The sequence below is a fragment of the Cucurbita pepo genome, chromosome LG19 (genome assembly GCF_002806865.2).
Source record: "Cucurbita pepo subsp. pepo cultivar mu-cu-16 chromosome LG19, ASM280686v2, whole genome shotgun sequence".
NCBI lineage: Eukaryota > Viridiplantae > Streptophyta > Magnoliopsida > Cucurbitales > Cucurbitaceae > Cucurbita > Cucurbita pepo.
Genome location: NC_036656.1, coordinates 2,762,913 through 2,780,562, shown reverse-complemented (window position 1 = coordinate 2,780,562; position 17,650 = coordinate 2,762,913). Strand labels below are relative to the sequence as shown.

General features: G+C 38.3%; 7 non-coding genes and 1 pseudogene across 7 annotated transcripts; all 8 read right to left on the bottom strand.

Annotated features, from left to right (window-relative positions):
* Positions 1–856: 856 nt before the first annotated feature.
* LOC111781632 lies at positions 857–8,830 on the bottom strand (annotated as a pseudogene).
* On the bottom strand, positions 7,508–7,589 carry TRNAS-AGA. Its single transcript has one exon. It is a non-coding gene; the product is annotated as a tRNA-Ser (tRNA).
* TRNAA-AGC lies at positions 7,656–7,728 on the bottom strand. The gene has a single exon. It is a non-coding gene; the product is annotated as a tRNA-Ala (tRNA).
* Positions 8,831–9,120: 290 nt separating the features above from the next.
* On the bottom strand, positions 9,121–9,201 carry TRNAS-AGA. Its single transcript has one exon. It is a non-coding gene; the product is annotated as a tRNA-Ser (tRNA).
* Positions 9,202–11,019: 1,818 nt separating this feature from the next.
* Positions 11,020–11,101, bottom strand: TRNAS-AGA. The gene has a single exon. It is a non-coding gene; the product is annotated as a tRNA-Ser (tRNA).
* Positions 11,102–11,780: 679 nt separating this feature from the next.
* Positions 11,781–11,862, bottom strand: TRNAS-AGA. The gene has a single exon. It is a non-coding gene; the product is annotated as a tRNA-Ser (tRNA).
* A 2,569-nt stretch (positions 11,863–14,431) lies between these two features.
* On the bottom strand, positions 14,432–14,513 carry TRNAS-AGA. The gene has a single exon. It is a non-coding gene; the product is annotated as a tRNA-Ser (tRNA).
* A 181-nt stretch (positions 14,514–14,694) lies between these two features.
* On the bottom strand, positions 14,695–14,776 carry TRNAY-AUA. The gene has a single exon. It is a non-coding gene; the product is annotated as a tRNA-Tyr (tRNA).
* Between the last annotated feature and the right edge of the window lie 2,874 nt (positions 14,777–17,650).

The window sequence follows — 17,650 nt, the reverse complement described above, 5'->3', positions numbered from 1 at the left end:
TACACAGGTGGTCAAGGTAGTAGTTATAAAGAACATTAGAGAAGAGACACTTGAGCCAAGCAAATTGGCGTGGAAGAGAACGCAATCAAGGACGCGGTCAAAGATATAATTTCAACATTGCTCGTGGTCGAGGAGCTGAAAACCTACCATGAGGTAGCAACTAAGACAATGTGGCAGGAGGCCAAAAAGAGCTTGAAGCCATTGAGAAGAAAAAAAACATGGGCATTAACTAAGATCGAGAGTTCAAGCATAGGTCTCGTAGCTTCGAGTTATCCTTTTTGGCTTGAAGCCATTGAGAAGAAAAAAACATGGGCATTAACTAAGATCGAGAGTTCAAGCGTAGGTCTCATAGCTTCGAGTTATCCTGAGGTCAAGAGTTTGAGCCTCTCTCACCCCAATTTTTTCTTTTTAGCTGTTTTTTCATTAAATTTAAATTGTAAGGTCTCCTTTTGGGCATTTAATGGGCATTTCTCGATACGAGGAATAAGGCCCACCGAAAGCCTTTTGTCACTTTTTCTATTATTTCTCATTTCTTCCAAAAACATAACACTATGCCGTTAAACATTCGGGGGTGGTGGCGCAGTTGGCTAGCACGTAGGTCCCAAAGCTTTGAGTTATCCTGAGGTTGAGAGTTTGATCCTCCCTCACCCAATTTTTCTTTTTCGCTGTTTTTTTCATTAAATTTAAATTGTGAGTTCTTCTTTTGGGCCTTTAATGGGCTTTTCTCGATAATGAGGAATAAGGCCCACCCAAAGCCTTTTGTCACTTTTTCTATTATTTCTCATTTCTTCCAAAAACATAACACTATGTCGTTAACCATCCGGGGGTGGTGGCGTAGTTGGCTAGCACGTAGGTCTCATAGCTTTGAGTTATCTTGAGGTCGAGAGTTTTTGGTGGAAGTAATGGGTACTCTTCCATCAGTGTCACCACTCAAACCAATATTGTAGTTTGTTATAATAATACTCATAATTATTACCATTTTCTCAATAACTAATAGTTATTATTAAATTACCTAAAAACTCAGATATGTAATCCATTGTCCATGAACTCCCGGAATAGAGGAATAATAGTGGAAGCACTATCGGACCAATCCTTGATGACATCACTACAAAGGTCCCAATCGTTCGCAAGCTTTGTCACGTTGGTATGCATCGCCCTTTGAACCTATTTCTGGTTTAAGTACGCATATGTGTAGTAATCACTACAAGGATCGTAGTTCATCACTGACGCTTTCCTTGGCCGATGTGTTAAGCTATTATTCAAACATAGTGGATAGTAGATGTTGTAAATGTCGATCACTTGCATGGTAGAGTCCGCTATTTTCGACGTTGCTAAGCTAGCGAACTCTGTACCGTCACGTTTGACGAGAAGTCACAATACTTCTTTATATCGTTTGTGGTTTTGTCGGCAATTAGTGCATGGGATGCAAAGAAATCGTACATTCCAATTTGATCTGTCTTATCTTTGAGCGCTGCATTCCCAATCTGAAATCAACAAATAAGAAAATAAATTCAATGAAGTAGGTTGTGTCTTTCCATTTATAATTTAATTACTCCCCTAGAAGTTCGGAGAGAGAAAGAGGTATACTTATAATAATACCCTTGAGATTGACGATCGTCTTTCCAACCTTCTTATTGTGTGAGAGAACAACATGAGCGAGCTGAAGAATGTAGTGACCAGCGTAACTCTCACCAGAGATATAGAAATCTCGATCTTTATTACTCTGGAAACCTCTCCAACCAATTCACCAAAAACGTATAGTTGTCATTTGCCGTATTCTTGTCTTCGTTCCTTTCGTAATCCGATGTAGTATTGGAGTATGAGAATCTCACTCCGACCGGCGATTCCAAAAACAACACATTTGCCACTAGCAATTTTTTAAAAGTATAAATGATTTTTCATAATTAATAATTTAGCCATGTCATGTCCATTGAATTACAACATTTGGATTGTGTATAGAAATTAATTTAATTATATCTTCACTTATAATTTTGTTAGTATAATAACTAAAACACGAAAGATATGATAAATGATATGAGAAATGTTATGAGAAATTATGTGAAAACTGATATGATATAAATAAGACGCTAGCGAAGTTGTATTAGTTAATAATGAAATTGGAAAAATGTTGGGACCTCATTGCATTATCATGTGTTCATGCATTTGGGGATATCTCTTATCCTTTACGATAGTACGGACGTGTACGCTACGAGGCAAGAGAACGATCCTTATGTTTATCATAATGCTGTCATGACAGTTGCTATTCATAACGAGTGTCCGATATCAACAGCTACCAGAGAATTTTCAGCCGACCAGAAATGGGCCTAGGAGATGTGTTGACCAATTGGTAGGTCCATACTCGCACGTATGGACTGTGTGTAGCAAAATTAAGTACACATCCAAGTTGCCCGTTAAGATAGCCGCCGTAGGAAATAGACTGTTATGATAGGTCTCATTCGTGAAATTGTATATGTTTGCATTTGACCCTCATAGTGTTACTCAAGTCATGCTCTATTCTTATTTTCTTAGATAAAGACAAGACATATCTATACGGCTGACGACGACATCGCAACTCGGGACCATGTGTAACGAATCACAAAAAAGAAAAGAAAATTTACCTAGTGGCTAGAATACTCACGAGTTTTTCGGCAACCATCGAAAATAACGCGAGGGTCTCGAAAATACACTCCACGACCCTCTCCAAATGCCTATCCTTCAGTAAGCCTTCAGCCAACGCCCATAGTACCTTCAACTGAGAGAAAAACAAAGAGAAAAACAAAGAGAAAACAAAGAAAAACTGTGTGTGAGAGAGAGATCTTACATCAAAACACTCACAATGCTTGTGAAAGGGACTTTAGACCTCTAGGACACCTGATAACTCTCCAAAAGTAGAGTTATATCATTCATTTTTGTAGTTAATTAGGCATACATACCAACCATTTTCTCATTATTTACTCAATTTGTTCTAATTAGTAAGCATGAAATAGTTCATTGTGGTTCAACAAGAAAAGAATATCAATTTGCATGAATCGAGCCTAACTGGACATTTAATTGAGTTATTTGGCAAAATTTCACAACATTTGTGGTGAACCATGATGCTATAGCAAATCTAGGAACAAAATTATTGACAAATTTGGAACAAATTGCTGACTCGGATGCTAAAGCGATTCGAAAAGTAAATTTTCGGGGATGACATGAAAATTTTGATCCACATCAACAGTACAAATGGGTCATTGACTCCCCAATCACGAACATCCTACCTCGATAATTTATTATTTCAGTCCTAAATGGGAAGCAATACCAAATATAAAAGGAAGAATACCTAAAAAGAGAAAAGCCACATTTTAAGGAGAATTTTTGGATTAGACAAGGAAAAGAAGATAAAAAAAGATTGATTAGGGCAAAGAAGTGGACGTAAGAGCTCAAAGGAAAGGAACTTTCATTGAAAAACCACAACAAAGCTTGATTCTACCAAATTTATAGGATTGAGATATGGATTCCTATATTTAATTCAATTTGTATGGAAAGCTAAATTTTATAGGTCATACAAGAGAGTTTTATACGGTTTAAGTAGGTTGAATATATGATTTTAGTCTATTAAGAAGTTGTTAATTATTTATGTGTGTTTAATTAGCTACTTTATATACATAGTTGTTCTCTCAAGAAATGAGGGAGAAATGAAATCCTCTACTCTAGTTCCATTACAAGAACACATTAATGTAATACAGGCCTTTTCTCCTTAAGAAAGTAATCAATATGCATAACCCTCTTAAATGGGCTTCGGAATCTATTTAAAGAAACTAAAATCTGCCACAAAAAAAAACTTAACAACTCATCTATTTATTCTCTTTTAGTCCAACATTATTGTTCATTTTCTCATCCTGTTTTTCGCCCACTCTCACCTCACACCATGTTATCCAAAAACTCACTTAATTTCCAACTATAAAATTAACCAAAAAGATAGTTTTGGGTGAAATCCATAATTTATTTATTACTTGCTACGTGAGATAGTGTATACTAGCATGGTGAATTTTACATCATTTTATTATATACATCCACAAGCGATCAACACATTGCATGCAGTGTCGTCGTTGTCGTGCTGTTGGAGAGAGGAAAATGGAAAATTGGATTTTTGGAAGAATTCTCAATCTCCCTCCATGGACGTCCAACAACCATGAAACTTCGTGGGAGAAAGTAGGAAAAGTCAACAGAGAGATGGAGAGAGAAAAAGGAAGAGAAACGATGTCCAAAACCATTACGCAAATGAGAGAGAAAATGGCGTCGGAGAATCGCGCTGAGTCGGGTAAGGAAGAAGAGATCCGTCAGATACCCCGCGGCCCAAAATCATCAACCTAGTTCAGAACCGTAGCAACCCAGTCCAGCTGCAACCCGCGAGCCGTACTTGACCCGCGACCCGCCTGTAACTTGAACTGCTAACCCGGCCTGCAACCAAACGCAATTGCAGCCCAGTCTAAGAATATGAGGCCCAATTCTAGTTCGGCCCAAAATCCAAGTCCAGCCCGATAGCCAACCTCTAGGAGCCTAGTCGTAAGCGTGACCCGCGAGCTGACCCGAACCGTGACCCGGACCAAACCTCGACCCAACGCCAACTGCGCGACATGGTTCGCTCAGGTGCCGCCAAGTGTCAAGTCGCGGTGCAAGCCGTTCGGCTTGAGCAGCTTGGACGACACGACGGCTTTTCCAGTAGCTCCTCGGCTGTTTTCGGCTCGGTTTGCCATTTTTAGCCCGGTTTCTACCGTTTCAACCCTCTTGGACCTATTTTCGGCCCCAGTTATGATAATTGAGGTCATTTTAGAGCTGTATTTCACATTTTTAGTTAGATTATTAATTAAAATGTGAAATAATAACTAAAAGTGACGAACGGTGTGATAGGAAGAGAACCCCAACAACCTTTGGAGCAGCTCTCGAAGAATGGAAGCTTAAGTTAATTAAATTACGGAGTACTTCGGCTAAGGCCAACCAAGTGGCCTTTACTATAGGATAGACTTGAAATTGTATGAGTTAGAATTTATGATGTATGAGTTATGATGATGTTTGAGTTGTATCGTGTGATGTCATATACTTATAGATGATGATACATGAGTATATGATGATGTATGAGTTATGATGCATGATGATGTGCGTAATATATATATTTCGATGTATGACGTACTTGATATGCTTGATGCACCTTATGGCGATATGATAAGTATGATGATTGCATGATGTTTATCTTGATATGTTGATGTTTTCCATATTAAGCATGTTTTATGATGATGAGTATCATATTGCATCATGTCGATAGATCGACATAGAATACAACCCTAAGAGCACGAAAATGATATTAATATAAATATTCACTCTGTTACTTAATGTAACAAAAAGATGAGATTAGAGAGTTGTATCAGAAGAGATGATAAAATGAGATTTAGAGGGTCATTATGCATGTTGTATGTTCATAATAAGCATTGGGATATTTCCCCAAAGATGATGATGGGGTGTTCATGGGGAGCATGACACCAGGGTTCCACTGACCTCCAGACATCGCTACATATTAACCTGTGATTCAGGGGGTGTGCGAGCCCACTTGGAGATTCACACTCGCACGTGTGGATTGTATAAAGAAGTTCTACACATTCATAGTTGTCCGAGGCTGGAGGCCATCCATAGATGAGATAGAGATAAGTCTCAATAGTATGATTGCATGAGTTTGCATTTGTATGGCCCTGTATAGTCAGTTACTGAATATTTTTTTTAAATACTCGAGCAGTATGCCACATCATTTTTCAGGTAAACGCAGCACATATAAATCTTTTTATGTGATACTAATGAACATTATGAATTCATTAATAATATCCACAACGTTTATTGTAAGTGTAACTCTATATACACATATATATACACATATAATGGTTGAGGTTGCTACTGAGTTTACAAAAACATTGGATAGATTATAAGAAGAATTGGAACTAATAGTGTTTCCAAGGAGAACAACGGAGATGAGAGCAAGAAGCAGCGGCGAAGTGAGTACTGCATTTACCTCCAATCTCATCATCACAACACTTGCATTCAATACCCAAGGTGGCAATCATGTTTGAATCATATGACTCAAAACCCCCTTTCTGAGGCTTCATTGGGAACATCCAGAACCGCCTACTACTGCCTTCCACCACCACTCCATTGGTAAAGCAATCGCCCACCAGAACCAACCCAACCAACGCCCACTTCCAATCCCTCAAATCCATCTCCCACAACAAAGAATGAAGAAGTTGAATGAAAGATGAGGGTTTTGTTTGTGGGTTTTAAAAATAATATTAATTAATGAAGGTAGGAATATACAACACGTTTCCTTCTTTAATATGTTCAAACGTCATATGGGGTGGGGTTTTCTCGAAATCTTTACGAAATTTCCTTCTCTGTCTTTTTGCATCTTTTTTTTTTTTTTGTTTTTTCTTTTAGATTGGGGAGAAACTGAGGTCTTTTGGTGTGTTATTGGGAATATTTTGTTTCTCGAAGACTTTGGGGACTTTTTTAGTTCATGGGTCGTCTTTCTTTTGTACTTTTGTTACTATTTTCACACTAATTATTCTCTTCTTTTTCGTGTTTTTCCTCCATTGGATCTCTTGTTGTGGACTTCAAGCTATCAATTAGCTTATTCCATGATATTATATCTCGAATTTGATTAAGTTTATTTGGTCCTTTTAATACTCCAAAAATGACATATTGAGTATTCGAAATTTAAATTTTATTTTTAGTTAACCTTTAATATTTGAAATTGATATTAATAAATGGTCATATCTAAAATTTCTAGAATTTGATAATATATATTTTCTTATTCCTTTTTCATATATGTTTTATTTTTTATACTCGAAATCAGTTAAAAAAAAAAATTGACTATAACTAAAGATGAGATATTTCATTTTTTAAATTTAAAAGGATGCAAGGGTTAATTTTAAAATTTTAAAAACAAATGGAAATTAATGTCTTTTCTTTCTAAATATATTATATTATATAACATTTGTAGGATGAGAAAATTTATGTCATTATTAAAACCATTAGTTTTAAAATTATGAAATTGATTTCGAGAGATGGATGTCTATCTTTAATTTGAGTATGGGTAATTATAATATTTTATGAATGTAAATTTAATAACTAAATGTCTCCGTAATTTAACAAGAGTATTGCGCATGATTGATATCGTGGTTTTAATAATATAGAAAGAGGGGCTCGTATTTTTCTACTCCAATATTTAAAAAATATGAGGTTGATAGCCACTAATTTATATTAATTAATTGACTAAAACAATTAAAAAATTACTTTATTTGAGCAACTTGATCTAACACAATATTTATTATATTATATTATCGTTTCATTCACACTTGATTTAATATATCTATTTTTTTAAGAATAATAAAAAGAAAAAAAAAGGAAAAAAAAAGAAGAAGAAGAAAACAATGCATTAAAAAAGGAATAAAGAAAAGAGAAAAGGAAAAAGAAAACCAAAAAGCGTGAGCGGCAGGATTCGAACCTGCGCGGGCAGAGCCCACATGATTTCTAGTCATGCCCGATAACCACTCCGGCACGCCCACGGATGTGTGTTCGTTTGGTTAATTTTATATTTGATATATAATATATCAATTAAGAAAAGAAATAAATGGAGATGCGGGGTATCGATCCCCGTACCTCTCGCATGCTAAGCGAGCGCTCTACCATCTGAGCTACATCCCCTTTTTGAAAATCTGGTAAGTTAATATTTATAGAATTAAACATAGAAATCAAAACTATAAAAAGATAATAATAATGATAAGTAGGTACATGAAAAAGTGTACTGTGATGCATCATGAAGCTGTAGGAAACCTGTGGGCTGAAGTATCAAAGGTCTTTAAAAATTTCTGACCCCTCTCTCATTGATTAATCAAACCCTTCCATTTCTGACCCAATTCAAGGCTACAGGATCAAACCTGCATGTTCTCGCACCAAATTTAGATTAAGCGTTTTAGAACAGACTACCTTGATAATTAAGATCAAGAGTAAATAAAACTCGGTTTTAAACTTGTGATTCGAATTATTCTACTAAATAGCTTGATCAAGACCACTTAAATAACTCTATCTTGTAAATCTAAACGCATAATATGTACCTTTCATTTTAGCATCCAAAATTACTAACAACAACAACGTGAGTAACTGTTTATAGCCTTGAAAAAACATAGAGTAAATTATGGCAATCTTGTCATTCACCGTGAAGTTTTTGTGGCATGATTAAGACACCTCGTATCGTATAAGCTATCCTTAAAATGGTATGACATTTTGAAAATTTGAAACTAAGATCCAAGCTAACTTAGAAGGTGTTAGTAATAATGAATCTCCAAATTTCTACAATGTTATGATATTGTTTAATTTGAATAATAATCTCTAAATTTCTACGATGGTATGATATTGTGCACCCTCCATGGCTGCACTTGAAGCAGCTCTTATGGTACGCCGTCCCGTTCACCGTTACCTTTTCAAGGGGATAAACCGTCTTCGTACACCCTGCACATTTGTCTCGGGTTCCAGCAAATAGGTTTGACTTCGCACTCGCTTTCTCGTTGTCGGTGGGTTTTTCTACCTTCACGATTTTCGGAGTTCCTTCGAAGCTTTTGTCAAGGCTGCCAGTTCTCTTGAAGAGTTGATCATAGTGAGGCCTGCAGTACAACACTCCCTCGAACGAACAGTAGTTGCTAAGCTTGAGAGTGCCCTTGCAATGGTAGCATCGGAAGCAAGCCTTATGGAAGACCCTATTATCGGCGGTAAGCTTATCGACAAGATAAACGGTCTTGTCACAAGCCATGCACCAAATTCCACATGATTTCTAGTCATACCCAATAACCACTCCGGCACACCCATGCATATAAATTTATATGATTTTACGAAAATCAAAATGATCCCGATAACCACACCGGCACGCCCACGCATATAAATTTATATGATTTTACGAAAATCAAAATGACCCCGATAACCACACATATAAATTTATATGATTTTATGAAAATCAAAATTGCATTTGTCTCGCCCAAATAATCGAAAGAATAAGCCACACCCCACATTATAGTGATCCTCGATAAGCACCTCACCATTGATTGTGAGCAGCAGGATTTGAACCTGCACGGGAAAGTCCACATGATTTCTAGTCATGCCCGATAACCACTCCGGCACGTCCACACATATAAATTTATATGATAGACCACATGATTCCCTATTCAAGCCCAATAACCACTCCGCCAACACATATGCATTTATATGATTTTAGACCCACATTGTAGAAGGTTTTTTTTTTTTTATAGTGATCCTCAATAAGTACTTTAGCATTGATCGTGAGCGGCAGGATTCAAACCTGCACGAGCAAAGCCCACATGATTTCTAGTCATGCCTGATAACCACTCCGGCATGTTCACGCATATAAATATATATGATTTTACAAAAATCAAAATGACCTACGCGGACAAAGACCACATGATTCCTATTCAAGCCCGATAACCACTCCGGCACGCCCACGCATATAAATTTATTTAATTTTACGAAAATCAAAATTACATTTGTCTCGCGAAAATAATGAAAACAGTATTCACACTCGAGCATGCCCCACGTTATAGAAGTTAGAAAGGGTAATATTTGCAAGACTAATATATAGTGATCTCGATAAGCACTTCAACATTGATCGTGAGCGGCAGGATTTGAACATGCGCGGGCAAAGCCCGCCCGATAACAACTCCGGCACACCCATACATATTGATATGGAATCAACCCAAGGGAAAGTATGGAACGGATTACCTTGATGATCAAGATCAAGAGTAAAGAAAACTCGTTTCTAAACTCGTGATTCGAATCACTCCACAAGAGGTTTGATCAATACCACTTGAATGACTCTACATGCAAGTTCTAAACACAAGAATTTGCAAAGAAAGTTTAGCTCTCAACAAAACTAAAATAGAAATTCTATTCTTAATTCCAAAATCTGATGTCTAATAAAAGAAAAGAATGCTTTATATACCTTTTACAACCTTAACCTATGTGATACATAACTCCCAAATTAAATGAGCTAGTAAAGTAGAAATACCCATAACCTCCCTATTAAAATGACTAGTTAACGGTGGAATATACTAACCTACATGGGTTACAATATAACCTTAACTCCTATATTTAAAACTAACCTACATGGGTTACAATATAACCTTAACTCCTATATTTAAAACTAGCTTAACAAACAAATAGTTAAACTATAATTAAATAATGCAATTAATAAAATGGGCTTATTAGTCATCTTTGGATTAGTTTCATAAATTCAGCGGAGTTCATTAAATGCAACTTAAAGTGCATTTAATTCATCTCTTTCTTGAAGCTCAACTTTGCATAACATATAAGGGAAGTCTCCAACGTCTTCTAGAATTTCCTTTGATGAACTCACCATAGCTTGAATATTCGTGGTTCATATCACATATGCATTTATATGATTTTACGAAAATCAAAATTTCATTTGTCTCACCAAAATAATGGAAAGAATAATCACACTCAGCTGCCCAAAATAATGGAAAGAATAATCACACTCCCCGATAACCACTCATGCACACCCATATAGATTTATATGATTTTACGAAAATAAAAATTCCATTTGTCTCGTCAAAATAATGGAAAGAATAAATGCTCCTAGTGATCCTCACTAAGCACTCCAGCACGCCCACGCATATAACCACACCACTCCAGCACGCCCACGCATATAACCACACCACTCCAGCACGCCCACGCATATGCATTTATATGATTTCTAGTTATGCCCATATGATTTCTAGTCATGCCCGATAACCACTCCAACATGCCCACACATATAAATTTTTATGATTTTACGAAAATCAAAATTGCATTTGTCTCGCCAAAATAATGGAAAGAATAATCACACTCGAGCATGGCTAGAAGTTGGGTAGTATTTGCAAAGCAAACAAAGATTTTTATATAGTGATCCTCAATAACCACTTCAGAATTGTTCGTGAGCGGCAGGATTTGAACTTGCGCGGGCAAAGCCCACATGATTTCTAATCATGCCCGATAACCACTCCAGCACGCCCACGCATATGCATTTATATGATTTTACGATAGCATTGATCGTGAGCGGCAGGATTCGAACCTGCGTGGGCAAAGCCCATGATTTCTAATCATGCCCGATAACCACTCCTGCACACCCACGATATAATTTTACGAAAATCAAAATTGCATTTGTCTCGGCACGCCCCACATTATAGGAGTTAGAAAGAGTAGTGTATTTGCAAGGTAAAAGCATAGGTTTCTATATAGTGATCCACGATAGGCACTTAGCATTGTTCGTGAGCAGTAGGATTCGAACCTGCACAGGCAAAGCCCACATGATTTCCAATAATGCCCGATAACCACTCCAGCACACCCACGCATATGCATTTATATGATTTTACGAAAATCAAAATTGCATTTGTCTCAGCACACCCCCATAGTGATACATGATAGGCACTTTAGCATTGATCGTGAGCGAGAGGATCCGAACCTACGCAGGAAAAGCACACATGATTTCTAGTCATGCCCGATAACCACTCCAGCACGCCAAAGCATATGCATTTATATGATTTTACGAAATTAAAATTGCATTTGTCTCGCCAAAATAATGGAAAGAAATAACACTGGCACGCCCCACATTATAGAAGTTAGAAAGAGTAGTATTTGTAAGGTACGCATAGGTTTCTTTTACAGTGATCCACGTTAGGCACTTTAGCATCGATCATGAGCGGCAAGATTCGAACCTGCGCGGGCAAAGCCCACATGATTTCTAGTCATGCCCGATAACCACTCTGGCACGCCCACGCATATGCATTTATATGATTTTAAGAAAATCAAAATTGCATTTGTCTCGCCAAAATAATGGAAAGAATATCACACTCGGCACAAAAATTGCATTTGACTCGCCAAAATAATATTTCCCACTAAGCACATCAGCATTGATCGTGACCAGCAGGATTCGAACCTGCGCGGGAAAAGTCCACATAATTTCTAGTCATGCCCAATAACCACTACGGCACACCCACGCATATAAATTTCTATGATTTTACAGAAATAAAAATTGCATTTCTCTCGCCAATATAATGTAATCACACTCGAGCATGTCCTACATTATAAGTACTTCAACATTGATCGTGAGCGGCAGGATTCGAACCTGCGCGGGCGGGCAAAGCCCACACGCCCGACAATCACTCCGACACACCCCACATTATAAAAGGCAGAAAGAGTAGTATTTGCAAGGCAAACATAGGATTCCATGCCCGACAACCACTCCGACACACCCCACATCATAGAAGGCAGAAAGAGTAGTATTTGCAAGGTAAACATAGGATTCTATATAGTGTCCTCAATAAGTACTTCAGCATTGATCGTGAGCGGCAGGATTCGAACCTGCGCGGGCGGGCAAAGCCCACATGCTCGAAAACCACTCCGACACGCCCCACACACATCGTGGGTGGCAGGATTCGAATCTGCATGGGCGGTCAAAGCCCACATGCCCGACAACCACTCCGAGACGCCCCACATTATAAAAGGCAGAAAGAGTAGTATTTGCAAGGCAAACATAGGATTCTATATAGTGATCCTCAATAAAGCATTGATCGTGAGCAGCAGGATTCAAACCTGCGCGGGCAAAGCCCAAATGATTTCTAGTCATGTATGCGGGCAAAGATCACATGATTCCTATTCAAGCCCGACACTCCGGCCCACGCATTTATATGATTTTACAAAAATCAAAATTGAATTTGTCTCACCAAAATAATGGAAAGAATAAGGCACGATTCACATTATAGAAGTTTGAAAGAGTAGTATTTTAGGTTTTTTTTTATAGTGATCCTCCATAAGCACTTCAGCATTGATCGTGAGCAGCAGGATTCAAACCTGCACGGGCAAAGCGCACATGATTTCTAGTTATGCCCGATAACTACTTCGGCACGCCTACGCATATGCATTTATATGATTTTACGAAAATAAAAATTGCATTTGTCTCGCCAAAATAATGGATTGATCGTGAGCGACAGGATTCAAACTTGCGCAGGCAAAGCCCACATATGATTACTAATCATGCCCGATAACCACTCCGACACACCCACGCCCTATTCAAGACCGATAAGCACTCCCCCACGTTATAGAAGTGCGAAAATAATGGATTGATCGTGAGCAGCAGGATTCGAACTTGCGCGGGCAAAGCTAACATGATTTCTAATCATGCCCAATAACCACTCCGACACACCCACGCATATAAATTTATATGATTTTACGAAAATCAAAATGACCTACGCAAGCAAAGACCACATGATTCCTATTCAAGCCCGTTAAGCACTCCCCCACGTTATAGAAGTTAGAAAGAGTAGAATTTGCAAGGCAAACATAGGATTTTTTAGAGTGATCCTCGATAAGCACTTCACCATTGATCGTGAGCGGCAGGATTCGAACCTGCACAAGCAAAGCCCACATGATTTCTTCTCATGCCCGATAACCACTCCAGCACGCCCACGCATCTAAATTTATATGATTTTACGAAAAGATTTCTTCTCATGCCCGATAACCACTCCAGCACGCCCACGCATATAAATTTATATGATTTTACGAAAATCAAAAGTTTTTATATAGTTATCCTCAATAAGCACTTCAGCATTGATCTTGAGCAGCAGGATTAGAACCTACGTGGGCAACGCCAACATGATTTCTAGTAATGCCCAATAACCACTCCAGCACGCCCACGCATGTAAATTTATATGATTTTACGAAAATAAAAATTGCATTTGTCTCGTCAAAATAATGGAAAGAATAATCACACTCGAGCATGCCCCACATTATAAAAGTTAGAAAGGGTAGTATTTGCAAGGCAAACATTGGTTTTTATATAGTGATCCTCGATAAGCACAGCATTGATCGTGAACGGCAGGATTCGAACCTGCGCGGGCAAAATTTCATTTGTCTCGCCAAAAACACTCGGCATGCCTCACATTATAGAAGGTAGAAAGAGTAGTATTTGCACAAACATAGGATTCTATATAGTGATCAGCTTTGTCTCGCTAAAATAATGGAAAGAATAATCACGCCCCACATTATTAAAGTTAGAAAGAGTAGTATTTGCAAGGTAAACATATGTTTCTATATAGTGATATAAGCACGATTCAAACCTACACAGGCAAAGCCCACATGATTTCTAGTCATGCCCGATAACCACTCCGGCACGCGCAGGCATATGCATGTATATGATTTTATGAAAATAAAAATTGCATTTGTCTCGACAAAATAATGGAAAGAATATATTATAATGTCCGGATAGGGCCAACAGGATTTGAATCTGCGCGGGCAAAGCAAGGTAGGGTTCTATATAGTGATCCTCGATGAGCACTTCAGCATTGATCGTGAGCGGCAGGATTCGAACATGCGCGGGCAAAGCCCACATAATTTCTAGTTATACCCGATAACCACTCCGGCACGCCCACGCATATGCATTTATATGATTTTACGAAAATAAAAATCGCATTTGTCTCGCCAAAATAATGGAAAGAATAATCACACTCAGCACGCCCCACATTATAAAAGATTGAAGATGTAGTATTTGCAAGACAAACATAGGAGATTCTATATAGTATAGAGATCCTCGATATGCACTTCAGCATTGATCGTGAGCGGCAGGATTCGAACCTGCACGGGCAAAGCCCACATGATTTATAGTCATACCCGATAACCACTCCGACACACCCACGCATAGCATTTATATGATTTTACGAAAATAAAAATTGCATTTGTCTCACAAAAATAATGGAAAGAATGACACTATAGAAAGGAGCAGTATTTGCAAGGTAAACATAGGTTTCTATATAGTGATCCTCGATAAGCACTTCAGCATTGGAAAGAATAATCACACTCGGCACGCCCCACATTATAGAAGTTGGAAAGAGTAGTATTTGCAAGGCAAACATAGGTTTCTATATAGTGATCCTCGATAAGCACTTCAGCATTGATCGTGAGCGACAGGATTCGAACAAGCCCACATGATTTCTAGTCATGCCCGATAACCACTTCGGCACACCCACGCATATAAATTTTTATGATTTTACGAAAATCAAAATTACATCTGTCTCGCCAAAATAACGGAAAGAATAATCTCACTCGAGCATGCCTGATAACCACTCCTATGATTTTAGGCTCCTATAATTTTTTAGGGGTAAAGCCCACATGATTAACCACTCCTATGATGATTTTAGGGGCACATATAGGGGCACATTATGATTTTAGGGGCACATATAGGGGCACATATGCACACTTCACACTTCACTTCAGTATTGAGATCATGAGCGGCAGGATTCGAACTACGTGGGCAAAGACCACATGATTTCTATTCATGCCCGATAACCACTCCAGCATGCTCACACATATGCGTTTATATGATTTTACGAAAATCAAAATTTCATTTATCTCGCCAAAATAATGGAAAGAATAATCACACTCAAGCATGCCCCACATTCTAGAAGTTAGAAAGAGTAGCATTTGCAAGGCAAACATAGGTTTTTATATACTGATCCTCGATAAGCACTTCAGCATTGATCGTGAGCGGAAGCAAAGCCCACATGATTTCTAGTCATATGATTTTACTAAAACCAAAATTGTATTTGTCTGGCCAAAATAATGGGAAGAATAATTACACCATGCCCCACATTATAGAATTTACTATTTTAAAACCTTAATTTTAGTAAAAGATTTAAACTCTAAGTTTNAAAAAAAAAAAAAAAAAAAAAAAAAAAAGTCTTAAATTTAAATTATTGTAATTTAATATATTTTAAATTTTAGAATAAATTAAATATGCAAACCGATTTTTATTTATTTTTTAATTTAATTATGTATGTAATGTATGTTTTAAATTAATTGCTGGATTGTATAAGGTATGTCATTTAGATCCCACCCTAGGTTAAACATGATCGTGCATTCTTTTCTCTTTTTTTTAAATAAATGTTATATTTAAAAAAAAATTATTCAATTGTTTCCCAATAGAATTAAGATAATTTTCTAATTAGCTTCCTGAAATGATGCTGAAATGATGTTGGTCTTGATCCTTTTGTGAAATCACCTACGTTAAGCATGAGGCGGTGGCTCAACGAATACATGTGTGCTTGCATCTTGGAGCACATACACGAGGTGCGTAGCTCATTTCATTTAGCCCCTCTTCCACTCAAACTCGATTGCCTCTTTACAACAATGTTGTCCTCCATAAGAACTTGTGTTGTGCTCAACTTGACTCTTTACAACAATGTTGTCCTCCATAAGAACTTGTGTTGTGCTCAACTTGACACTTGGTCGACACTCGCCCTGTCTGACCTCAGTTTCTCTACTTGCAAACATTGACACTATTCCTCAAATGTGAATGGTTCTTTGGAAGACACTCGACTTGGTGTGCCTTGTATTACATTTTCTCTGCCCACATCGGAACCCCAAGCCCTTGGCAAATGAACTTGGTTCTTACTTGACAGGTAGATCTCCCCACACTAAGGTGTCGACACACGACACTAATGAACTTGGGGGAGTCATGGCTTCAACCCACAACTTATTCTAATTCTGACCGGCAACTGTCTTGCTTACTCTAGCACTCTTGACACACTTGGAAGGTCTTCAATCAACCCTCGGGTTCCCAGCCTTATCTGACTAGACGCACAAAGTGAGGCTCTCATATCAACTATCATGGTTGTACTTTTTCAACCGTGTGGCGTCGTGATTTTGGCATGCTCACGACCAACCTTGAGGAAAACCCAAGGCCCATATTCTTTTTTTTGCCCGACTTTGTGATTTCGTCGGACCTTAGGTGAGGTTTGTCTTCACCAACCGAATATCACTTGTGTAGAACCCAAGCTTGTTCAGCCACACACGCTTCCTGCGCATATATGATCAATCATCTACGACACAACCGACTTGCCTCTACACTAGGACAAGTCATTCAGGTCGACCTTGCCTCTAGTCGGGGCCAAGGTCTCTTAATGCAATGTTGCACCTCATCATGTCATCTTGGCTCCCAGTTAATATGGCTCATATATCTTGATGTCATCCTAAGTCATGGGGTGTCATCGGCCATCGCAGCTCACTCGGTCATACCATCAAGAACGAGCCCACGTGTTGTTCATAATATTTGGATATCTCGAATATTCATCCATCCGAGTTCTATTGAGGCATTATATTCTCAGTGTCTATGTCGTGTCATTTACAGACTTCGTACTGGATAGTGGATGTATGATCCAACCTCCAACACCTGGGTTGGGGCACAACACTAGCACATCCGTGCCGCCCAGTACTGCCCTTGAAAAACCAATGTCAAAGGAAGTCGTCTGAGACACTCGTCTCGCAATGCTCGTTCTCACTGTGACAAGCGATGCGTAGCTCACTTAGGTCACAAGGACCAGGGGTGGTGGAGAGCTGACATCATGCCTCCCCTTTAAGGTACATTTTGAAGCATTTTCAATCCTCCTCGGATATACGTTATTTAGGCGAACGGTCATACGATGTCGTGGAGCGTCCATCCAGTGTCTGATTGATACTAAATTTGGCAAACATTCATATTTCATATGGACAGACTTGACTCTAGAACCGCATG